At 39.3% G+C, this 15,129-nt stretch overlaps 1 pseudogene; it reads right to left on the bottom strand.

Moving 5' to 3' along the window:
* Window positions 1–7,380: 7,380 nt before the first annotated feature.
* LOC115071732 lies at window positions 7,381–7,516 on the bottom strand (annotated as a pseudogene).
* Window positions 7,517–15,129: the final 7,613 nt, after the last annotated feature.

Below are 15,129 nucleotides of genomic sequence, written 5' to 3'. Positions count from 1 at the left end.
GTCTGCATGCTTGAATGTCAAGGGTTATATTTATTTGACTCAGTAAAGAGACTACATGGGGAACAGGAGTTACTTGGTGAATAAGAGGATCTTAAAGTACTATTGTTTTCTAACAGCCTTATTTCAAAGCATAGACTAAATAAATAAGGAAACTATTGAATGCAATGTGATAGGAACTACTGTAATTTGGTCTACATGAATACTAGAGAATGATAGGACTTGCAGGCTTGCAATCTGTTGTTTTATGGTGTTATTTTCCTGTAATCATAGCCTCATGGTGGGTCAGATGGTTCCACAGGTAAAGCAGCTTGCTGCTAGGCATAATGATCTAGCCCAATTCCCAGAACTCAGATGGTGGAAGGAGAAAACTGACTCCTGCATGATATCCTCAGACTTCCACACATAACGCTCTGGCATGCATGCATACTCACACACATATACACATGTACAATACAATAATAAAATAATAACCCCTGTTTAATACAGGGTGTTTCGTCTTTTAAAACCCTTTTCTTGTTACTGTTCTCATTCAAGCTTCCAAACCACATGTTTTGGGACTGTGAATAAAAGCAAACCTCGCAATCTTGCTAGCTAAATGACAGGAAAGTCCTAGAACAACTTCTTATTCTACTTCTGATGAGTGAACTCCAGTGACATTTTCTATCCTAGAGGATTTACACAGCACCTCAGCAGCAGCACCCAGTAAATCCCCAGAATTCTGAGTTATATTGAAACAATTTCACAGGTCTTTCGGGGATAGCTAAAGGTATATTAGGAATATACTAGTAGGTTGCTGAAGAGATCTGTGTTCTGTGGAGGAAACTGCCTTCCTTTCATTAACGGAGTCACTTGTGAATCAGACTCCACTGTGGAAATGTAATGAAAAGACGTGATACTCATGTGCAGACTTCATTAATAAGATTCATTTTCTACATTTATGTAGACAAGTAAAACTTTGGTACGTGTCCAAACAGTGGAGTCCTGTGCAAGGAATGATGAGACAACCATTAACAATCTCTGACAGTCATGACGTTATAACCTCTGTCACAACAGACTGACTGTCCTTATAGAAAGCCTGTACTTGGCAATGACTTCTAGAGCTGTACCTTATACCTACTGCTTCAGGAAACCACCATCCTCATTCAAATCTAGAGTCTAACTTAATGGAGACATCTCTAACTTCTTTCTTGGGTGACAGAATGTGGCTTCCAGATATCTGTCTACACAGGAAAGTATTTTGAGGAAGTTTTTCTTCCTCACCAGAGTCTTTCTCAATAATAGGAGACATTTAGAACTGTATAAATGCATAGCTACACTAAACAACTGATTACAAAAACTCAGATTTTTCTTTGTCCATATTAATGGACATTTTCTCAATAATAGGAGACATTTAGAACTGTATAAATGCATAGCTACACTAATATGGACAAAGATTTGTCACCAGATTCGTGATTCAGGATAGACTCTAGAGGGAGTGGATGGTTTTCAAAACCAACAGAAAGTATCTCAAACAAGTTAAATGGGCAAATACGTTCCCATCATTCATAACATAGTTTAACATGGTTTTCCATTAATGGTAAATTGAGATTCCAAGGTGGTTGAGTCTTTTCCCTGTGGCAGTAAGCCAGTCCTTGGATGTAGGCTGTCCTGGGACAGAGAGCAAGCCCATGGTAACTTAGGTGTTTCCTTAGCTAAGCACAGATTCTGGGAACCAGCTTAGTCTCTGAGGCAAAAATAGTCCAGGATCCTGGCATCCGAGGGAAAGGCTGCTTGGATTGGCTTTGATTTCTCATTTCATTTCTGTTGCTGTGATAAAATAACCCCACAAAAAGCAATTTAAGGGAGAAATGTTTTCTTTTCACTCACAAGTTACAGCCCATCACAGCAGGACAGTGAAGGTGGTAAAACCTGAAGCAGCTGGTCATATCACATCTGCAATCAAGAGCAGAGGGAACTAAAGATGCTTCTTCCCATGCCACTTGCTCTCCCTGGAGCTCTGGGTCCCAGACCCAGAAAGAGCGCCATTTACACTGAGGCTGGGTCTTCCCACGTAAATTAAGGCAATCACGATAATCCCCACAGCTATGTCCAGATCCAGACGATCTCTCATTGAGACATCCTTCCCAGGTAACTCTACTCTGTGGCAAGCTGAGACTTGAAATTAACCATCCACCACCATGTTATCTCATGTATTCAGCCAAGTAATTGCCTCCTTTTTATTTATTCTTTTTGTATAAAATAATGTAATAAATTGAAGTATACTTTTTCTTTATTTCTATGCAGCTTTATATTTTAAGGCTCATTTATATTGGTTTAATACAACTACCATATTCTCATTTTTTTATAATCCTCAATTACCTGTATATATAATATGTTGCCCTTGGACTGGATTTTGCTACTATTAAAACAGTGGGAGATGGCTCAATGGTTAAGCGAGTGTACTACTTTTGCGGATGACCTATGTTCAGTTCCCAGACCCACTTCAGATGTTTATAACCACCTGTAGCTCCAGCACCAGGGGAATCTGAGGCAGTTTTCTAGCCTCTGTGGGCAGCTGCACACACATCACATAAGCAGACAAAATCACATAATTACAAAGAAAATTAACCTTTAAAAAACAGTTTTGAGTGTTTTATATTTTCTACAAAATACTTCTTTATGTATCCCAATATACTTTTCAAGAATTTGTTTATGTAGCATTAAAATTTGCCGAGGGCTAGGTCTTTTGATCATGCTAATATTATGTAAATATTGTCTTCAAGATATCTTATGGAGTTTTTCAGTTCATGATTGCTAGCCAATAGTTATTCAGTTTGGCTGAATAACTGAATTATTTCTAATTTCAATATGTGTTAACAACATGTATAAATGTTTAGGATATTCTCTATACTATGACAGAACAGTAGAGGACATTATAGCAACACTTCAAGCAAAGAAGAAGTCTTTTGTAGTAGAAAGCCTTGTTTTGAAAAATATAGAATTGAGATTTTCTGTTACCCAAAGTAAAGAGAGACCCACAAACCAATTTACTCAAAACGTGTGAAAGATAAACAGTGTGTGGAGATTCACTGTCATCCCCTTCCTGGGTGTTGTGTCTTCTTTTCTTTATCCCTTTCTTCTCCTTGTTCACGAGAAACCGTTGAATAGAACAAGGTCAAAGACAAAGTTCTCCACTAAACACCTTCACATTTGTTTTAATCCCTTCAGTGACATATTAAACAAGTTACTAAAAACACAGCTTTCTTTTGTACAGTCTTGAGCCACTCATTGTAAGTGCAACATCTACATAACTATCAGCCTTAAAGTTTCCTTCCTCCCTCGTTTTATTTTAATTTTTGTGGTAGGAACATTTTATATAATACCAATCCTCTTCACAAAAATTTTAAGTGTTGTGAGGTGTACCCATGGTGGTATAGTGTAGATCTCTAAGATTTATCTTGCAGGTTTTCAACTATGCAACCTTTGACCAGTCCCTATGTGTCCTTTACACCTAAGCATGCTCAGGTAGAATGGAGAAAATGGAATGTTCATCTTTTCTCATTAATACTTAGATAGGAAGTTACCATGCCAATAGTCCACCAGTTGATTTAAAGTAAATATTGAAGATTTGCCTTAGATGACTCACAGTGCTTGGCAATAGTAGTGGTCTTTGTGGTTGCAGTCTGTAAGAAGTAAGTGAACCCAAATTGTGACAACAGATTGTAGAGAGTGATTGGGTTGTAACCATTAGAAACAGGAATTCTATCACAAACATAAAGTTAATAAGTTTGCACAGAAGAAACTTAATCAGGGACTGGAGAGATGGCTCAGTGTGTAAAGTGCCTGCTTTACAAGAATGAGGACTGGAGTTTGCTCCAGAACCCACACAAAAAACGGTGGAGTTGTGGGAACAGATAGAACGTTTGCTGGAGTTCACCAGCCAACCCATGTATCTGCATCAGTGAGCTCCAGGCTCAGGGAGAGGCCCTGCCCACAAAATAATTGGGGAGTAACCAAGGAAGAAATCCAGTGTTGACCTCTGGCCTTCACATGCATGTTTGGATATGTTTATGCTCATATGCATGCATGTGTACTTACATGCCCATCTGCATATACCCACGTGAACAAGTGATATGCCACAAACCAAAAAATGTCAGTATTCATGTATTAAATTCTAAAAACAATTGAAAATTAAATTTAAAATAAATGACTTTTCCAGTCACCTATAATCCCAGAACAACCTCCTCTTTGTGTGTGGTGGTACTTGTTGTACTGAGGAAATAAACTACTTAATATTCTACTTTTTTCTTTTTAACTTTGTTTTGCTTTATATATTATTTTTATTTTATGTGTACGAGTGTATTGCCTGCATGTAAGTGAGTGCACCCGTGTCGTGCAATGCCGCGGAGGTCAGAAGAGGGCTTCGGATTCCCCTGCAACTGGAGTTAAGGACCATTCATAGCCGCCATGTGGGTGCTGGGAATCAAACCTGGGTTTTCTGCAAGAGCAGTCAGTGCTCTTACCTGCTGAGCCGTCTCTCCAGCCCGTATTCTGCTTCTTTTAATGTGTATAAATTAATATTTTGTCTGCTTATGTCATGCAATGCTGGCAGTAGCCAGAAGAGGGCGTTGGCTCCCCTAGAAATGGAGTTACAGATGGTTGTTAGCAGCCATGTGTGTGCTGGGAACTGAACCCAGGTCCTGTAGAAGATCAGTCAGTGCTCTTAACTTCTGCGCCATCTCTCCAGCCCTTATATCTACCACTTTAACGGCTGAGTCTGCCTTTCTAGTCAACTGCACTTAGAAATATTTGACTGACTTCTTTAACAAAACTGAAGTTCATTGGTAGTCAAGCAAGATTTGACACAGCTCTGTGACACAAGTATGTGGCCTCTCCACCTCCAACGCTTGCTTTTTCTGAAAGGTTTCAGGCATACTCCTGGTATTTTTTTCTGAAAGGTTTCAGGCATACTCCTAGTATTTTTTCTGAAAGGTTTCAGGCATACTCCTGGTATTTTTTTTTTCTGAAAGGTTTCAGGCATACTCCTGGTATTTTTTCTGAAAGGTTTCAGGCATACTCCTGGTATTCTTTCTGAAAGGTTTCAGGCATACTCCTGTTATTTTTAAACCACCATCTTCCCCAGCTACTCCATGTTTGCCAGCGCAAAGAACGGCTCTACCGGCGATACACGGACCTTGTGTGGATTCTCTCCGTGAAAGGCACCACGTGTCAGGCAGCTCTGGATTTCCAAGGTAGTGGAGCTCAGTCGTGCAGAGACATAGGGTCAGTGTCTTGGCAGCTTGCCAAGGCTTCTCATCAAAAGCGGACACTCAAGTGAGTATTTGCTTGCAGCATCACTGAGACAATCTACTTCTCTGCCTTAAGACCTGACAAAATGCTGCAAATGCTGGATTCAATGATTCCTGTAGATGTGTTAATATAACAGGTTTCTTTGGATATTTATCATCTTGATTTTATTAATTGTTTACCTTTCTTTAATTAGTTTTTGAGGGTTTGCATTAGTTACTTTTCTCATTGCTGTGAGAAACACACACTAGAAGAACTTAAAGGAGGAAAGATTTAGTTTCTTCTTGTTGCAAAGGGTTCACTCATCAGCTGCCTGGCCCAGGCTCTTGGGATGAACATGGTGGCTGTGGAAGGACTTTCACTTCTTATTCTGCCAGGAAAACAAGTGGGATAAGAAGGATTCACAGATAATGTGCTCCCAAGAACCTCCCCCAGGAACCTGCCTCCTCTCTGTAGGTTCCAGTCTCTAACAGCACTAGCAAATAGGGACTAACCACTCAAATCATGAACCAGTGTAGGACAATCCAGACTCAAACCACTAACAAAGAGATTCATTGCATTGTTAATATACTGTTAAAATGAATGAAGCTGTCCTAGAAATAGCACAAGACTTTCAACCAGTCAGATTTGCCAAATGATCTGATTTCACCCACAAAGCTGTAGAGTATACATAATCACAGGAAGCTGCTTAATATTATAGTTCAATTAAATGCCATATGAATAATATAGAATCTATATAGATACATCTATATCTACACACACACACACACACACACACACACAACACTGCCATATGACTCAGCTATCCAACTTCTAGATAAATGATAAATATCCCAAGGGGGGAAAAATCAGCAAAACAAAGATATGCCTTCCACACCCCTGTTTATTGCAGAACTATTCAAAATATCTGAGAAGGAATCAATCTTGGTGTCTATTAGCAGATGAATGGGTAAAAAAAATCAGTATATATTCATAATGAGTATTATTCAGCCTTAAAACACAATGAAGTCATGTAATCTGTACCAAAATGGATGTGATCAGAATATATTATGTTAAGTTAGACTGAGAAAGACAACTGACTTGTTCTCTATTTAACTGAGTAGTGATTATGAGGGATTCTGGGATGCTTTGGGGGGTAAATATGATCAGCACCTGCTGGATGTATGCCTGAAAATATCACACTGAGTTCCTTTACTATGAACAATAGATATGGTTAATAAAACAGTTATTTAAATAATGCTGTGGGGCTGGAGAGATGACTCAGTGGTTAAGAAAACTGGCTGCTCTTGCAGAGAACCCGGGTTCAGTTCCCAGAACCCACATGGTGGCTAACAATGGTCTGTAACTCCAGGTCCAGGGGGCCTGACACCCTCTTCTGGCCTTCACAGTCATTCTATGACACTGGTGCACTTATACACATCAGGAAAAACACTCATAAAATAAAAATAAATAAATCAAAAAAATTAAAGAGCTATAATAAAATAGCCATAGTGAAACATTTGCAATCGTGTTGTTTTAAGAATATAAAATGTTTTTTTTCAGTCACTGTGAGCCTAGTCATATATAAAATACTTTTAATAAATAAACTTATTGTTACTAGTTTTTGATAGAATGATCCAAGTATGGAATCTTATTTCTAGAATGATTAAGTAATGAGACTCTTTTAAAAAGCAGCAACAAATCATTAATAGAGAAAAACATGTTTTTCTTTTGGTAACATTCCTGTAGCTAGTTAGAAAAATGTGTTGATATCCTTCCACTGACAGAGAGTTTTTAAACAAAATATGGCTTATAATACAGTTTATCTTCTTTCCTCTCAGTAGTCAAAAATAGATTTTTTTCCTCAATAATTATATATATCTATATATATGTCTCATGCATGCTGTTCACATGATTTAGTACTAAATTACATTGTCCAGCTATAGCAATTATGGTTTACCAAGCATATTTATTAGATTCAGGTTTTTATTGGGTAAAGCGAATATGCATTAATCTAGTAGAGTTTGGAAAGTTTGAGCAGAATAATTTGATTTTAAATTACGGAACACATGTAAAACAACAATATATTGTTTTTTGCTTTACTTTTTTTTTAAACAAGGGAATGTGTGACTGCAGTCCCCCAACCCCACAGTTATGCAGTGAGTTTCCTCCATTTGGGGAAATCATAGTGGTTAGCACATCCAGACAAACCACCCTCTTGATCATGATACGTCCCATGCCAGGTAAGTATATTAATCATTTACTAATTCAATGATATTTGCTTACTAATTCAATGATATATAATAAATGGTTTTGACTATGAAGCAGAGCTAGTTCCATCTCCTAGGTGCTGGCAGACCTAATAGACGATACCAAATTAAAAATCAGGGACTTAAAGTGTTGTGGGTGTTTTAATTGAAGAATTCTGGGAAGTACTACATTAATGCAAAGGCTTTTCACTCTTTCCTAGTAAACAGTATGATTGCTTAATGAAAAGTTTCGTGCGGGGTATCCGTCGACAGCTAAGCACAAAGGTTTCCACACTGGAGACAGACAATAACCACAGAGATAAAAGAAGAAAGCGAATCACAAAATGAGGAAAACCAAGGAACGGGAAGCAGTGCCGGGTGACAGAAAAAGGAACGAGCTGAGCCTTGAGTGGTAGAAGACCAAAGGAAGCTCCTGAGACCTGTGTGCAGATCCTCACAGGATCTGAGGAAGACATACAGTTTATGCATAAGCAAGTTTAAATATAGAGTAACTGAACATGTCTTCACAAGTTCTGTGTAGTAAAAATGTGGCTAGGTTACAGTAAGAACACCAGACAGGACACTGTGAAGACAGTAAAGATCCTGCAAACCCAGTCGGAAATACAGGGAGGGCAAAGAAACAGGGTCAGAGAATGTGGGAGTGAGTGGGTGAGTTCTTCGGAGCCGAATTACTAGATGTTTTTAAAACACAGTTGCAGAAAATGTGCCTTAGCAGTTGGAGCTCTGGTGTGTGTCCTACCTGCGAAGGAGAAAAGACTGATAAGCTGAGAATCCAAGACTTTTCTTGGACTCAGTTGATGGCTGAGGTTGCAGGACAAATAGCCCCCAAATCTGAAAATCAGGCACCATTGTGAAGCCACTTCAGAGACTTAGCCAGAGAACCAGCTGCTGGCACCTATGGCCTGTGGAGAGTCGCACAGTTCAAAACTTTGCAGGTAAGAGTGGAGGACCGAAGCCAGAAAAGGATGCCCATGTCCTGGTCTACTACCCTCTGCTGCCTTGACACAGGTCCCTCAATAAACCTTGCGGTGCTGGTACCAGCAGCCCATAGTTATCCTTCTGCCTCTAGGGTTACTGGTATTGCTAGTGTGACTGGTGTGTGTAGTAGCCATGCCTGGCTTTTTTACATGGGTGCTGGAGATCTGACCCAGATCTTCACACTTGTGTGGCAAATGGTCTTACCCCTGAGCCACCTCCCCAGTCCCTGCTGACTCTTATGTTTTCAAGTGGTAACTTGACTCTTTTATCCCACCTTGATGATTATTTTCTCCTTGGAGAATGAAAGGAAGTCATGAGAAAGAAAAAAATCATGTCTGATGGCCATGAACTTGAACATGACTCGTCCTTGATAGATTTTCTTGGCTGCTAAACAAGGTAAAAACCTGCAGATGTACAGGCTCCCCGAGCTGTAGCAAGCTTTGCTTGATGAAGTTACATCTAAACCCTCAGTTGTAGGCAGATCTCTGATCCACAGTTGCTTCCTATGCCCAAATATGGATTTCTCTTTCAACTCGGAAAAACTTTCCAATCATTGTTACTAAAGTCGCGGGGCTGATTTTCCCTTCAACTTTGTGTTGTACACTTTAAGCTGCTCTCCTGTAAACAGCATGAGCTCCTGTCTGGTTCTGAAAAATTCTTTCACTGTGATATTTGCATTATGTTAGGTGGGTATTTTCTAGTATCTTTTAAACTATAGTAGATAGAAGTGTTGCTTTAGTTAGGTGGATATAAGCATAGTTGTCTGGCTCAGCACTTTTGACAAACGTCTCTTATTCTGCCCAAACTAGATGAACAGTCCCTGGGATGACTTATTTTGGACAGCCTGGCCAACTGTCAACAAAAATTCCCAGGACCTGTACTGAGCTCCTTCACAGTGTTCCTGCCTGTAAAGAGAATGTTGTATGTACACATGTATCCCTAGAATCTCACATATAAAGCCCTCCTTATATTTCATCACTCAGACCCTGATTTCAGTCTAACAATTTGAGCTTTGGCATAACCCTCTTTTAAAAAAATCTTGTGGCCAAATAATCAGCATGAAAGTTAAAGAAATTTGATATTAGGAAATGGAATTAATTTAAAAATTGTGATAGAATTTTACAAAGGGATTAAAAGAAAGAAGAAAAGCAGGCGTTAGAGGAACACTCCATCTACGGAAAAATGTGAGTTACCGTTTTTATTCTCTTGAGTCAATTATAGTTGACTGTAGAATATAATGCTTTTTCATCTCTATGTAGGTTTTTTCACTGACTTGGAAATTTACTTCTAATGCTAATGATTTAAATGTATCTGTCATCTTTTCCTTCTTTATTGACCTTTGGGGAATTTGATACAATATATAATTTGATATATACATCCCGTCTGCCTGTTATCTGCACCTACCCTTACTACCCCCCACACCCAATTTCATGTACTCTATTTCCTAGAGAGTCAAATTTGTGTCCCCAGATGTCCTTCAGTGTGTATCTATCCACTGGAACCTGGTTAATCCCTGAAGAGTCATGCCCTTAAATGAGACCGACTCCCCCCTTGCCAGTAGCCATCAATGTCCAATAGTTCCTCAGATAGTGTTGGGTCTTCTTGCCCATTTCCCCACTTCTATGCTGGGACCTTGTCAGGCTTGAACTTCTCTGGTACTTGGGCATGCTGTCGCCATTGCTTTGAGTTAGGAATAACTTCCCAACTCTCTGGAAAACTATTTTTTTTTTATGGTCATCCACCAACTCTGATTCTGCAAATCTTTCTGTCACCTCTTCCACATGATCCCTGAGCCTTTGGAGACTGAAGTTTGATACATGTGCCTATGCAGGGATAAGCACTCTGCAGTCTCTTACTCTGTGTAGGGGGCCCATTGTGGATTTCTGTGATAATCACTTTCTGCTACATAAGGAAGCTTCTCTGCTGAGAACTGAAAGTTGTATTGATCCATGTCATCGGGAGTCACTTTAATATTACGTCAATTTAGCAGAATAATAGTATTAGGCCCCCCCTTTGGCCTATGGCTTGCATAGTCACATGTTCCTAAGCCTTATATCAATGTCAGGTGTGATCTCCGTCTTATGAAACAAGCCTTAAATCCAGTTAGGAAAGGATTGCTTACGTCTATACTATTTGTGCCTCTATTGCATCAGAGGTCATATCTTGCCAGGTCAGTTGTTGCTGAAGCACACAGGATTCGGAGCTAGCTAAAGTTAATGATTAGCATCTTCCAGCAGTATGAAAGCCAGCCAGTAGAGGAAGGGTTGAATCAGGTAGAGGATGGAGGGGCAGGACAGAGGAGGGGGTATGGGGAGGTATAACTTACGCTAAAATCCTTGTGAAAAAGCCATATGGAAAGCTACCACTTATAGGAGCTTCCAAGAGTATATACGTAAATATTATAAAGAGATTAAAAGGGTTGCCTAACAGGGTGGTTTGTCCCTACTGAACACGTTAGGTTTGCAAAGTAAAAGACTGGGATGGACTCCCAGTCTTAAAGCTGTTGACCAGGGTCCCACAGACACTCAAACAACACTGGCCACTACCCCTGGTCTTGGTTACCCACCAGAACTGGATGGTAAGACCCTACTGCTGAAGACACTATCATCATTTTTTAAACTTTTGTATTCCTTGTAACAGTTTATATTTTCCCTTACAATTTTTATTTTATTTCCTTACCTGTATCAATTAGTTTATCACCTTACAAACAGTTTCTATTGTTTCTAAAATGACTAACCTTTGACTTCTTTAACGCTTCATTTATAATTACTCCTTCTCAGTGTTCTGCCAGTCCGTTCCTTTGTGCAGTATAAACTTCCAAGACATTTCTTTAATAAAGATAACTTTCCATTTTAGTTTATAAGTAAAACAACAGAAAAAATAATGTTCTAAAAATAGCCAGATATGGCTTTAATTTCTACTTGAAAGGCTTGAATATTTCCAATTAGCAGTAAACAGATGGTGGTGTGTGTGCTTACAATATACTCATGACATAGTCATAATATAATTAAATTTATTTTATGAAATTATGTCATTTTGATATATTAAAGAACAATACACAGGCATTAGAATAGGTCTTTTTAAACAATATAGTTTTTACTTCAGATAAACAATATGTTCTAGAATTATAAATATGGCCTTGAACTTGACAAAAATCTTTGCATTGTGATCCAGAGCTGGGCTCTGTTGAGAACCACCTGAGCCTCTTAAAAATGGAAGGGCTCCCGATGTGACACTCAAACTGTTGTCTTTGGTCCTGTCCTCACTGGGGCCTTTTTCTTACTTTTCCATGAAGACATGAGTTCAGGAATTGAGAGTCAGTACTTCAGAAATAAAATATTAATTATTTTTATCATCTATGTGATCAAATACCTGACCAGAAGCTACTTGAGGGAGAGAGGATGATTTGGGCTCATGGTCCAATGGGATCTGGTCTCTCATAGTGAGAAGGCAAGGCAGGGAGGCCTCTCACGGCACCGTGAGCCTGGGGGAGCTGCTTTCTCACAGCTCATTAGACCAGGAAATGAGTCCGAGCTAACGACACAAGACACACCCCACTGTTCCCTTCCTCCAGTTACAACACAACCAACCCTAGTGGTACCACGCAACGCCACATAATGGCTGTGCTGAACGAAGACAGCCTGCCTCTCACAGTTATTTGAGCCAAGAGAGAACCTGAACTCCTCTGAGGACCTGTTACATCAGAATTCTCCCAGGACTGGATTCTTGAACTAAGGCCTTCCTCTCTCTCTTTTAATGTATATTTGCAATGAGTTTTTGTGCATTTCATATAATAAAACTTAATCATATTTAGACCCCATCCACATCGCCCATACCTGCTCTCCAGATTTCATATATTCTATCATATATGTTAAGACCTATCTGGCGGGTACAAGTTTTGTACCCACTTGTCCCTCAGTGCAAGTTCATCCACTGGAGTCTAGTCAGTCTATCTCTAGTCTATCTAGAGTCACTCCCTTAAAGAAAGATTGTAAGAGCAAGAACATAGGTGCAAGAACATAGGGAAACAGAGGCGTTCAGGCCTCTGGGAACTTGATCATATGAACTTGCAGCCTTGGTGACAGCATGTACAAGACCCATGCTGACTCAATCAGACAAAACTCAGCATAGAACTGGGGAAATGGGCAGGAGGCTCTCACCTTAGACAGGGGACTATTGGCAACTGATTCCTCTCTCTTTTATTGAAACATGATATCCTGCATGAAATTTAAAAAGTAAAAGTGAACTTTTTAGCAGAGGATTTTACCATTTCCAGACCTCTACCCAACCAGAACAGCACACAAACAAGTCCAAAAAGTTGTTACCAATTTAATCTTATTGTTTGCAACACAAAATGCATAATCTGTTGCTTACAGAGATGCCCCTTGCTTGTATCTCTCGCTTGATGTGGGTAACTCACACATCTTCATACATGTTTCTGGATCAAGGTCCAAGAAGGGGCCTGAGGATTTAAAGTGATATATTTGGGTTACAAGAGGAGCCCATGAGCCATACTGTAAACAAGCTCAGCTGAGATAGTGTTTAACGATCTCAAAACATAAGATTAATTTTTTAGTTGCAAGGTTAGGTAAAAGCTATTTGTCCAGAGCATGTCCATATTGCAAAAGTCATTTCCCACTTTAACTCCCAAAGGTTTTACCACCTCTCAAAACAGCAGCAGCATCTAGGGAATGATTCTTCAGATACAGGAGTCTGTGGGGGACATTTCAATTCCCAAACCACATGAACTCTGGGACAACTCAAAATGTGACAGATCTCTAATGAAATTCTGAGACTTTGTTTTCTGTATCGTTTTATATCCTTTGTTCTAATTTATCATCACTGAATTTCACTAACTACTAGTTAGAAATTTACTAGTAATTTCCTACTTCCTGAAAAAGTTCAAGTTATTTTAAGTAAGTCAGATCTTTCACCAAGGTTAGTTTGAGAAAAAGTTTAAGTCCCCCCTCCCCATGTAACCTTTCCTGTTCTGTTTTTCCTCTTCTGCCTTCATGCCTCTGTGTTCTACCTCTTTTCTGGAAAGTCTCCCATGACTTCTTGCTAGTTCCCTGCCTTCTCTGGGTACTCCAATTTGAACACACGCTGAGGATGGACAACTAATATTAAAGACCTTTGAAAATGCCATAAGGAAACCTAGTATGTAGAAGCTCCTAAAATAAATACCTGTGTAGATGAATTCGCACCCACATTTGAAGAACTATTGGCAGTCAATGGCTGCTTGGGGGAGAGAGAATCAGGTTTTTTTTAGAGACGCAGGCCCTGAAAGGCAACCCATGCTGGGCATACACCCATGCACATGCAGGAAACACTAAGTATTCTCAGTGGGAGAGATGGAGAGGGAGAGGGAGAGGGAGAGGGAGAGGGAGACAGAGGGAGAGACAGAGGGAGGAGAGGGCGAGAGAACATGGAACATATTGGAGAGGAGCGAATGGGGGTGGGTTTGACCCAAACACATTACATGTAACTATGAATATTTAATAAAATATTTTAAAAGTGTTTTGGTCTAAGAAAGATGAATTTCAGCTGCAAGGCTTGGAAATTTATATTTTACTTAGGAACAGTCCTCTTAACATCATGGAAGCTGTTGGGTTAACACATATTTGGCACCAGATAGTTCAAGGGACTGCGCGTGTTTCCTCACCATCCTTCCATTTTGCACTCATGATGGGGTCTTTTGATAACAGTCATGACAGGAATCAGGAAAATCGTTCCTAAATGACATTTCAATTTTCTCTTTAACAACCACTTCACCTCTCAGCAGGAGAGAAATTCTTTCACATCTCCAGCTCTCATGTCCGAACCCTGAGCCATGTGCGGGCCTGAGCCACCTGCGGCCCTGAGCCTGAGCATGCAGGCTGTCAGATGGACACATGCTCTGCTCTGAGTAGCCAGAGTGACACCCTCAGGGCAGAAAGGAATTCAGAGCGCACAGACTGCTTTCCCCTGATTTCTTAAACCTGTGCTGTATATACCTATCTGCTTTTCACTTTTTACTTATTAACAAATTTATTGAATGTTTGTGATTTTTGTACAACATAATTTGATATAGCTCCTTTTTGTTAGCTGTGACTCCCCTTATGGCCCTGTACCCAACTTAATGTTAGATCTAAGGTAGATATCTAGATAGATAGGTAGATAGATAGGTAGATAGATGTAAGAGAGATAGATGATAGATAGATAGATGATAGATAGATGATAGATAGATAGATAGATAGATAGATGATAGATAGAGGATAGATAGATAGATATAGATAGATGATAGATAGATGATAAAAGATAGATGATGGATGATAGATAGATAAATGGATAGATAGATGATAGGTAGATTGATAGATAGATAGATGATTGATTGATAGATGATAGATAGATGATAAATAATAGATAGATGATAGATTAGATAGATAGATGATAGAGGATAGATAGATAGATGATAAATAGATAAATAGATGATAGATAGATAGATAGATAGATAGATAGAGATGATAGATGATAGATAGATAGACAGATAGTAGATAGATAAGGGGGAGGTACAAATAGGGAAGGGAATCTAAATACCATCAAACTATATTGTAGAAAAATTGCAAAAGTTCAATTA

Source organism: Nannospalax galili, unplaced genomic scaffold, assembly GCF_000622305.1.
Source record: "Nannospalax galili isolate Female #2095 unplaced genomic scaffold, S.galili_v1.0 scaffold399, whole genome shotgun sequence".
NCBI lineage: Eukaryota > Metazoa > Chordata > Mammalia > Rodentia > Spalacidae > Nannospalax > Nannospalax galili.
This window is presented reverse-complemented; position numbering and strand designations above follow the sequence as displayed.